This window comes from Syzygium oleosum, unplaced genomic scaffold (assembly GCF_021117445.2).
Source record: "Syzygium oleosum isolate NSW1041296 unplaced genomic scaffold, Sole_v2.1 Sole_v2.12, whole genome shotgun sequence".
Classification (NCBI taxonomy): domain Eukaryota; kingdom Viridiplantae; phylum Streptophyta; class Magnoliopsida; order Myrtales; family Myrtaceae; genus Syzygium; species Syzygium oleosum.
Window position 1 is genome coordinate 6,026,792 of NW_026607496.1, and position 11,440 is coordinate 6,038,231.

Here is an 11,440-nt window from a genome sequence, read left to right on the forward strand (position 1 = left end):
GGCCCAGGGCCGTCGGCCGCCCGGGGGGGGGGGGGGGGGGTGGGCGGGCGGGTCTGGCAAGGCGAGAGGGGCTGGTGGGTTGGGGCATGTGACGGCGTGGGGCCCGCCCCGGGGGGGGGCGGGGGTGGTGGTTTTGAATATATCTTCCTTTTTCCGCTTTTTTTTTGAAAGATTTAAAAAAAAGGAAAAAGAGAAAAAGGCAGCATAGCGTGTGTGTATAGTCCCAGTGAAGTGAAACAATGGCCAGTGGGGCTCGAAACGTGGACTGCCCCCCCAATCTATCTTTAACGTCCATTTCAAAAAACTATTGTAACGGCGTTTATGTAACAATCATTATAGAAGGAAAATGCAGTGGTCACACGGCGGGTTACGAACGATTACGGGAGGGATTCCGTCGATTCGATGAATTGTGAGAGCGCTCGGAGCACATGATATTATTTCCTGATGCGGAGCAAGGAAGATAGGAGAGGGAGGGGGGTTCGAGAATTAATCGACGATTCATCCCGTGCCCAAATTCAGCATAATATATCCGTTAAATATCCCTTAGCTAGTTTCGACGGGGGACGACGTGGTGATATTCGTTCTCGGGGGAAATTTAACGAAATCTGTAGAATTGAAGAAGCGAATAGGACCCTGAAAAGATTCGAACTCGGGACCTCCGGCTCCGATACCATGATGCTAGATTTTATGGGACTACTGCCGCCAGCCGTTCTAAAATCTTAAGCTGTTAAAATGAATGCGTGATTTTATTATTTAAATGTGCCAACAAAGGTAGAACGGTTTTCACTTTCGATAAGAAGGGAATCATTTTCCCCCTAAGCCGCCGGACAAATGAAAACTAACTATTTTCCGTAATATAATTTTCGCGAAGAATATTTTCTTTATCTTTAGTTTTTCGGTGAAACAAAGGTACCTTATCCTTCTTTTTAAGTTATACCCTTACATTACTCCGGGTCATAAATACATAAAAAGAATTTTTGAATCGTAATAAATCATTTCTTATGGTCTTTTCCTCTGGCTAATCTAAAACCTCACTAATCAAACTTTACGCCGTTGCTTGTTTGAGGGTGATGGGTGTGCAGTGCGCGAGAGAGTAGCAAATCACGGCGTGGGGGAGGGGCGCGGCGGGGTGGGGGGGCCGCCGCAGCGCACGCACCGCCGTCCCCTCGCCGGCCCCAAAAAGCGGCCGTCTTTGTCCTCGTGGCGTCGGCAAATTGGCGGAGGGAGGGCGACCGCCGCATCTGCCGTGGACCGACCGGCAGCTCCATCTGGGCAAAGCTCCGTGTCCCCATGCTTTGCTGCAAAGTGATCCCCCCCACCCCCCCAATTGGCAAATCCCATTATTACTCCCTCCATCCCGCCACCTCCTTCCTCCATCCCCCTTATTTCATGGGTGACGTGACCAGCAGGATCGATCGGATCTTTGAGAAATCGTCCGAACCGATCTTATTGTTTGCCGCGATTCGGCTCGAATTATATTGTCGTTTGACTTGCGATCGAACAGAATTGACGCAGTTGGTTGAGACGGTACGGTGACGTTGGGGATTTTCCCCGGTTCATGATCCGGAAGATCACCTCGTTCGAATCTCGTCAATCATGTCGTGGCCACCTGCACAGGTCAAACATCGAGACCTGATCGGCCCATAAATTTCGTAGGGTACTCCACGGACCTTCGCCTTATCAATCCGTGAGTTCCGTCATCGTATGGTGCTCTGCGTCGCGAACCACGCGCAGGGTGCTCTGTGTCGGGGGCCCATCTACATCAGGCCGACCGCCGGGACTTGAAACGGTCCATGTAATTCGCGGGGTGCTCCATGGATCTCCGGCTAATCGACGCACTTGTCCGAGCTCTCGAGTTACAAAAAAAAAAATGACGATAAATGATTCTTCCAATCGAGCGTGCGGGGATTGGTTTTTTCATGTTTTTTGACACACTTTGGAGTGTATATGGACAAGGGCCATGTTCATACGCATTCGAGTGGGGCCAAAATAAAGGCAAAAGCGGGGAAAATGCAAAACCCCCCGCCAGCTATTGCGGTGCAGCCCACTGCCTGCCCAACCCCCACCCACCTACAAAAATATCTGAATCTCCATAAAGCACACCCGAGTTCCTATCTAGGGTGACAACGACCAGTTTTTTAATTTTTAATTTTTATTTTATTTTTTTCATCATCCTCTTTTCGTGGAAAATTGATTATTGTATGTAATGATTTCCTATTTTGCTTCGCTTCGTGAGCGCGACTCTCCATTTGCTTACATATCCAGCCAAAATAAATACGTGATCTTGTACGAATAAAACAACCCCCCCCCCCCTCCATTTTCGGATTCCTATTTTGTTTATACCATCTATACTATCCATATATAAAGTAATTTTCGAATTTTGGTGTCCTCCCATCCCTTATCATTATACCCTCGCATCTGTAATTAACTCCAATTGAGTGAAGAGTTGAGGAGGTGATATTGACTTCGTTTTATCGTTTTGCAGGGTTACACTTAAAATATGTTTGGTAACGTTTCTGTCCTCGGGAATAATTTATGTTCAGAAATAGTTTTTTTCTATTTCTATTCCCTGAACGAGTTTCTGAGTAGAAGAACGTGTTTGATAACTATACAAAATTTCTATTCCCGGAATAGAAAAGAAATAAAAATGCGTTTGGTACGACTCTAAAAATTTCTAATCCCAATTTTTTTCATTTAATTATAAAAAAAAGTCAATGGATACTTGATAATTCATGTTTGGATAAAACTAGAATGGAAATAGAATCAGAATATATTATGATATAAAATTAGATGACATTAATACAATAATAAAGAAAATTACTCCTTATAGACAAAGTAAATACCGGGTGGTGGTCGAGAAAATTGCAGTTTAGGATTTAGGGGTTTGGAGTTTAGGATTAGGGTTTTAAGGTTTTTGATTTGGGGCTTTGGGTTTGGATTTACGGTTATGGGTTTTAGTGTTTCGAGTTTTGGGTTTGGGGCTTTGAGGTTTGGGGTTTTGGGGTTTTGCGGTTTTGGGTTTTGGGGTTTTGTGTTTAGTGTTTCGGGTTTTGGCTTTTTGGATTTGGGTTTCGGGGTTTATGAGTTTAAGGTTTTAGGAATTCGGGTTTTGGAGTTTGGAGTTTGAGGTTTTAGGGTTTAGGATTTTGGGGTTTCGGGTTTAAGGTTTGGGATTTAGGGTTTAAGATTTTAAGGTTGAGGTTTAGTGTTTTAGGGTTTCGAATTTAGGATTTTAGTGTTTTAAGGTTTGGAGTTTAGGATTTAGCATGAGAATATCTTGTGAAAGAGATAGTTGATCTTGTTTCTCTTTTAAAAACCCGGAACAAGAAATGGATTTTTTTTACTTATTATTTCTATTGCAAATCTATACCCTGCTACCTTTTTGTTCCGGAGAACAAAAAAATTAATTGACGTTATCAAATTGATTTATGTTCTTTTTCTGTTTTGGAGAACAAAATAACAGTAAAATAGAAATTTTGGAGTGTTACCAAACCGGCCCTTAGCTCCGTTTGGTAACGTTTCTATTTTTTGGAACAATTTCTATTCAAAAATAGTTTTTCTATTTCTATTCTCTGGACGAGTTTCTGAGCAGAAGAGCGCGTTTGGTAACTACACAAAATTTATATTCCTGGAATATAAAAAGAAAAGAAATGCGTTTGGTACGACCCTAAAAAATTTTATTGGGAATAGAAATTTTTAGGGTCGTACCAAACACATTTCTTTTTTTTTCTTTTTTTTCCTTACCAAAAAAAAAAGAAATGCGTTTGGTACGACCGTAAAAATTTCTATTCCCAATAAATAAGAGAAAAGGCTAATACCACGAAAAACCCCAAACTAGTACATCTGTGATAATTTTATCGTTCATTAGTTTTCGTTAAATTTTACAGTCAAATTTCTGAGTTGGATGACACGTAGCAGTTGACGAGTGTCTCAGTTTGAGGTTTTATCCTCCATTTGTCTCGTAGTATTAATTCAATTTAACTGATGGTAAATTTGTCACAAATGTACCAGTTTATGATTTTTTGTTATCAAAAAATTAGTTTGGGGGTAAATTTATCACGTGTATTCCAGTTTGGAGTTTTTGATGATTAAAAAATTAGTTTAAAGTAAATATATCATATGTGTGCCAGTTTAGGGTTTTTTATGGTATTAACCCTGAGAGAAAACCATATTGTGATTAATTTTAAATTGTTGACTGAGTTATTAAGTGTTCTATCACCTTGCTAAACAAAAAGAAATCGTTCTCGACTCACGTCGAGTAACCCACCCACTTCATCCAGTTTATTTATTACCTACCCACCTTTGTTTCGCTTCGTATGCTCGTAGTGTGCACATTGCCTCTATTTCTATTAATAAAGAGAACTTATAAATTTAGTACCCGCTCGCAAATTTACTAAAGCATCATTAAGGTTTCAATGATTCTTACAACAACGAAATGTAAAATGGTAATTTATATAGGTGATGTTTTCTGTAGTGGGCGGTCACCTCCACAAGATCCGCTTCGTCGCAAATTAAAGAAAGAAAAAACACACAAAAGGTTTGTCGATGTAAATCTAATAAATATTTTATCCCATTTCAAGTTGCCTTTCAAGGGGGAACATAACCACTTTGTCCACTCTGAAAAAATATGTGCTGAGTACTAATCTATAGCACCAAGAGAATTTTTTTTTCTTTTTTATTCGGTTTCCACCCACAAATTCACTAAAATATACTTTTAGGTATCTATGATTGTTATAACATAACAACTAAATCTTGGAGCCAATTGCATCAATTGATTGCTCAAAAACTAATAGTGATGCACAGCAATCATGTAAAATCAAAGATTCTTCTTTACTCAAATTGAGGATTAATTATATGGAATCATCCAATTAAATGACTGCGGGGTAAGCAATCTTGACAGCTTTTGTCTCTTCCCAGTATTCTCTAGCATGCATTCAGGATTTACAGTTTCCTTAAACAAAATGATTAACTAGGCAATGAGTTGCTAATGATTTTGTTTGTGCTTTTTTTTTTATTATTAATTCAGCAAAAATTAGTTTTCCCTCCTTTGTTCTAGCAGCCTTGTTTGGATGTGCAGAGACTTTTTTATTCTATATCCAATACAAACGAGGTATAACTTACTAATACCACTTTTGCTTTTATGACGCAAATTAGGTATGTTACTATTGTTAGATTTTGGAAACAATATACTAAGAGTAAGTGATGCGTGTGTGGGGATGAAGAATGTTTTTTGACTTTTGAGTGATAATGGGATTTATGATAGATGGATAATGATCACTAAGGCATAAAGGACGCACTTCCCAGGCATGAATAAAGATCTAAATAGCCGAAGCTCACCACCGAGGTATAAAGGACAAGCCACCAACTAAGAATAAAGGACTTCGGGACAAGAAAAATTCACCACCGAGGATTAAAGGAAACCTACCGGCCAATGATAAAAGACTTCTTGGTTCACCACCAATCGAGGATAAAAACTGAGATAGAAATGCACTCACTTCAGGAAAATTTCATATATTCATCAAATTCAAGTCTTCTGTCTTACAAATGAGATTACACCCCTATTTATAGAGTGATCGTGCTAAACAAAAGAAAAGACTCTTATAATCCTGAAAAAACGAAAATGATTATTAGAGTATTCACATAATTAAGACTCTTGAAAGCAACACCATAAAGACTCGTAAAACTAAGAATTAAGGCGCTTAATAATTAAGGCTGAATGCATTTAACTAAGATTAGATGCATTGTAACTTGACTTGATCCTCCAAATTCATAACCAGTCTTGATAGTCGAATAGACACCTTGGAAGTTCATCAAACAACAAAGGAAATTGACTAGAATAACCTCCAATAACTAGGTAGTTGATTAGTAGCTTTGAGGTCGACGTCAAACTTGTAATCGACATCCATCGGCAACCATGAAATCGACAACTAGTCCTACGAGTCGACAACTAGCATGTACAATTGACATCTTCAAACTTGAATCCATCAAAACAGACTGGAGCTAAATTTGGCCTTTGATTGCAAAAGTAAAGATTGGGCTGGATCAATCAACAAAGTCTGAGTTGAGTTCGAGAGTTGATCGATAGAGCCGGATGCTCCCATATTAGTAAGTATAATACAATCATTGGGAATTAACACATACTCAATTTACTAATACAAGGGAAATTATTACTTTAAAAGTGAATTGCATCTTATAAAGCAAATCATTACTTTTAATTGCTTCCTATAAAGTAATTACTTTGTCTTAAGAAGTGTTACTACTTTGAAGGTAAATTACTCACTTAGAGGATAAGAGCTAAATGTAATTTCTCTCTAAGAAAGATACCACTCTGTAAGTTCTCCTAGAATCAAAATTACCACAAATATGAACAAATTAGATGATTTGAAATCTCTAATTATAGAAAGATTGACCATTTTACACATCCTAACTTGCGGATGTTGTTACCAGTAATTATTCGATAATACTGTAATTTTCTTGAAATAGTCACAGTCAGTAGTTCATTGTGATTGAGAATTTTCATCATTAATGGTAACTTTCCTTTTCACTTCGCAACTTGATGATAAAATCACTCAATAATTATCCTATCATATTGTAATTAGCCTCAAGAGGTCAGAACTTATGTTTCCTGGTCTTTGTAATAATACCTGCAATAATTTTGATTTTCATGAAGTCATCGCGATCTCGATTGCACCTATAACAAATACTTTCCCTTTTTACATAGTAATTTGGCTACAAATTTGGTAACATGAAATTTACATCACTTAGTAATTAAACAATGGAACAGTAATGTGTCTTAAATTGTTGTGAGAGATAGCCTATAATCAGTATTTGAGCTCAATTATCATAAATTACCCATAAATCTATGTAAATGATGATTAGTAGTCTACCTTTAGAGATAGTAAATTGTCTCAAGTCCTCATGAGCTCGAAGTTCTTAATGATTATAACTTATACTATTATTATTGTAACCATCTATTTCCCTATTCTTAGTAAATTTACTAATATTATGACGATGTTTCTTTCGAATTGGTAAACCAATGGAGTTTATGAGTAAGTAATAATCCTTTGTTGTTGCAAGTTCCTTCGGTTAAATGTTAGTTAGTTACCATTTTAACATGTAAACGATTACATTCGTGGAAAGAAAAAACGACACAAATGGTGCAATGAACTTTAGCTTAATTTGTAATGTCGTTCCTGAACTCTTAATTTGTTCAATATAGTCCCTAAACTTTAGCCCAACGCACAGTATCGTCCCTAAACTTTAATTTCTTTATGCAGTTCTTAAACTTTTGGCACATGTTCAATTTAGGCTATAAACTATATAAAAATGTTCGATGTTATCTCTGATATTAAATTAATGGAAGAACAACATTATACATTTTCATATATTTAAGGAACTAGATTGAACATTTACCAAAAGTTCAGATCTCGAATTAAATAAATTAAAAATTCAGAAACAATATTACATGTCGGGATGAAATTAAAAAATTATTTGTGGCATTATCCATTTTCAAAACTAATTCGATGGACGAGTTTTTTGTACTTTCAAATCCAGTGGTCCTACCCATTGCGTGATCAGTCCATCGAAACATCCTACTGGACCCAAGATATTTCCTGCACTTGCTACCAGAAATCGGATCACCATGTCTATTTCTAACACCAATAAGGGGAAGGTCAGGTCCGACCGTTCAATCGTAGCCGTACACGTGGCTTTATTCTTTTTCCAGACAAGATCATGCTCGTACTGTTTCTCGTAATTTGTGGAAATTCAAATTTCAAATGCCCCACTGTAATAATGCAATTTAATAATTGATGCCGCCGAATTCAGGTTATTATTATTTGCTACTATTATTTGAAAAGGATTACAAAAATAACATCGAGCGACAAGACACACTAGCTTCCAATTCTTTTTAAAATAAGTGTATTCGTAGTCCTGAAATTTGCAATGAAAGTGCAATTGAGTCATAAAATTTAAAAAAATTGAATCAAGTTCCACAGCTTGTTAAATTGATGTAATTGAGTTGTTTCGTTAATTCAGTCCAACTTGACTAACGGAAAAGATTTAGGGGGAATTAGGGGTGTGAGGTGTGCGGCCACCGGCACGTTACTATAAGAACGTATCCGTGGATACTACCCCAAAAGATTAGAGATAGACTCAAAAGGGTTTTGACCTCATGCTAGGCGCTTACGGTAGTTTTTGTAATTGTCATTACACTCGTCGCAATTTTCATGTAAAATATATATATATCTCGCCCCTTGTGTAAATTTTGTCAAAATCCTTATGTCGCCTTTGTAAGTTACAATACTAAGGCCGCTACTTTAACAACCTCTTCATCTTGGCTTTTAGAATATTCAAACATTAAATCACATCTACTTCTAACAGTTTAAGGTTTTGGGTTGAGTCCTCTCATATAATATCAGAATTAGGATCTACCCCAATTTATTTCGCGTGCTCATCAAATTCCACATGTCATTTCCAATCTAGCTTGCATGTAAAGGGTATTAAATTATCCCACTTTTCTTAACTAGGTGGTTTATATGATTTTTATATACACGCGCTCTTCCTCTACCTATCAGCTAAGCTTTTGGGTTTGACATTCCTACATTCTATTACCGCCTTTGGTCGAGTGCGTATTCAGCACCATGATCCTTATTTTAGGGGTATTGGGATGTCAAAAATCTAAGTGAGTTCCATGTCCGATCACATCCAGGATGGGAAATTCCTCACTTTTATTCGGTGACCAATCAAGTGTGAGATTTGCACATGCACCGGGTATTACTTGATCTTGTCCCTGTCCCCGTGGCCCAAGCCACCGAAATGACTCATAGTTTACCACACAGTGTGTTGATCATTTGGGGTAGTACAAATCAAGTCACAATTCAACCTCGATGTCAAAATCCCTCGCTTAAACTATTAACAGTCTCGTTAATATTGACTTGTGTTACTTAGCGATATTTGGTCCATTTGGTGCGTGATTCAGTTCATTCGCTCCACTAAATTTACTATTCCTAATAGCAAATCTCCCTTAATCCGTGCACAAGCCTTTCATGCCATCCTCGCCCGCCTTTAAGCTAAGCTCTAATACTAGGATCAAGTCCCTCACGAGATATTGCGTCGCGAGTGTAACGAAGAGAGTAATTCATGCCTTTGACATCGTATTCGACTTTGGATCGGCTTTCGCACGCCGAACGAAACCATTTTTTCCAGCATCGATGCCACGCCTTTTGAGCACGAGCGCTCTCGCGTAATTTTCTCCATTTTCATGCGATCAAAGTTGTCTTCCCGACCGAATCAAATGGGCACGGGACATGTTTTCTCGTGTTGCGGGATGAGTGCGGGACGTGCGATGCGAACCGCGACACATGATGCAGGAAAAGATGAGCGGAGATCATGGGATCTCAGGCGAGGAAAGAATCTCCAAGAATCTCTGACGTGGCATCCATTAAGGTTTTTGTCAGTCGGCAGCTCAACTGTCTTACCTGTCCTCGGTCAAAAAGACAACCACTTTCCGTCCGTTTTAACGGCGGTCGCTGTCCGATCGACAGCGGCTTTTCATCCAACGGCGCGTCGTTTTCCCGCTTTGACTGAGCCCAGCGCAGCCGGCGCTGGACGGCGGCCCCGCACTCGTACGCATGTTGCAGATGCACTCCCCGTGGACGCCACTCCATCGCCCTCAAACTTGAGCCTCTCATTAGTTTTTGTCCGCGAAGGAAAATACCAAAAGATACGGAGAAAAATACCTCATCAGTAGAATACTTTATTCGATGTTTGAATATAAAATTAAGGAACGAGTGTAGAAGCCTTAGAATTTGAATAAAATTCATTTGAGTCCTAAAACTTATCACGAAAGTGTAGTGTAGTCCTACAACTTTCAAAAAATGCAACCGTGTCATAAAACTTGTTAAGTTGACGCAATTAATTTTTAAAACTTGTCGAGTTGGTGTAATCAGTTTCAAAACCTAGGGGTGTGCAAAACGGACCGCTTAAATCGGGAATCGCCCGGACCGGACTGGAACGGCCGGTTTAGTCCGGTTCTCGGAAGTGTTGGTCCTGTTCTCGATTCCTAAAAGTGAAATCGGTATCTGGGCGGTCCGATTCTCGGTTCCAAAGGGAATTGGTGTCCGCGTGGTCCCGTTCCTAGTTCCAAAGGGAACAAGACTGGACCGACTACATATACTTTTTTATTTCTTCAAAAAAAATTAGTAAAACGTGAACTAAACCTTTAGTGAAACAAGTTTTTCGATTCGTCTTTTCAATTTGAGGATCATTGCTTACATATCACTTAATTCAACACGAAAAGATGGCATCAAGTAGCGGGAAAAAAAAATTGGTTCCATTAGACCGGACCGGACCGGGAACTAATCACCCTTACAAAAAACTTATCAGCATTTTTCGTTTGTCAAGTTAGATGGAATTAATAGAAAGACGTGATTAAACAAACTTGATGAGTTTTAAGACTTGATTGTACTATTTGAAAATCCCATTTTGGTGATAAGTTTTAGGACTTTCGGTGCACTCATCCCTGAAATTAATCTTTTGATAACGAGGGTTAAGATAATACCTGTTGATTTACTCATTCGGTGAACCAAAAAGAAATAAAGTAAAAAGAGCGAGGTTACTTTGATCAAGCAAAATAGAAAAAATCTGAATCTCAGCACTCATGGCGCCCACCAAAAATTACCAATCACACAATTCAAAATAAAAAAAAAATTATGGAAAATCCTTAAAATGCCCACATCACCCACTTAGTAATCCCGCCCAATCACTTTAATATACACACTCGAATCTAACTCGTGCAAATGAACGGGACCAATTAAGTTTATTCATCGGTATGTACCTTTTGTATTAGAATCCATTTCAAAAGTAGAAAGGGCAAATTGCAATAAAGAATTTTAGAGTAACAAAACTAAGGAACATTAGGATGTACGAAAAAGTCCCGATGCATCTCGTTACATGGGTCGTGACTGGGAACTCCGCTTTTCCAAGTCATCCTGGATACGAATTTTAGGTCCAACTTGTCAAGTACCTGAGATTTTACGGATGAAGTCATCTATTATACTTGCGTGATGTTATAACAGATTTTTAATTCGTGAATGTTGAGATTGGCAATTTTTATTCAATTTAAAATCTAAAACTGTGATAACCACGTCAACATTTCAAATTCACTTATATTGTTCACTAACTGTGCACACTTGATAAAATCTTTGATTCGTGCTACATTTTCTAAATATCACTATAAGGTTACATTAACATTAATGCTAATTAAACCAAGACTGACAATAAAAAAAAAGAAACTAAAACAGAGAGTGGATTGAGGAAAAAATTACCTTATTAAGAAATTCTCCCTTTACTATTTGTTTACTTTTTATTTTTATTTTATTGATTTGAGTTCATTTGGAAAATAAGAATCCCACGGAAACGCGAGTTTTGAAGGAAAAAA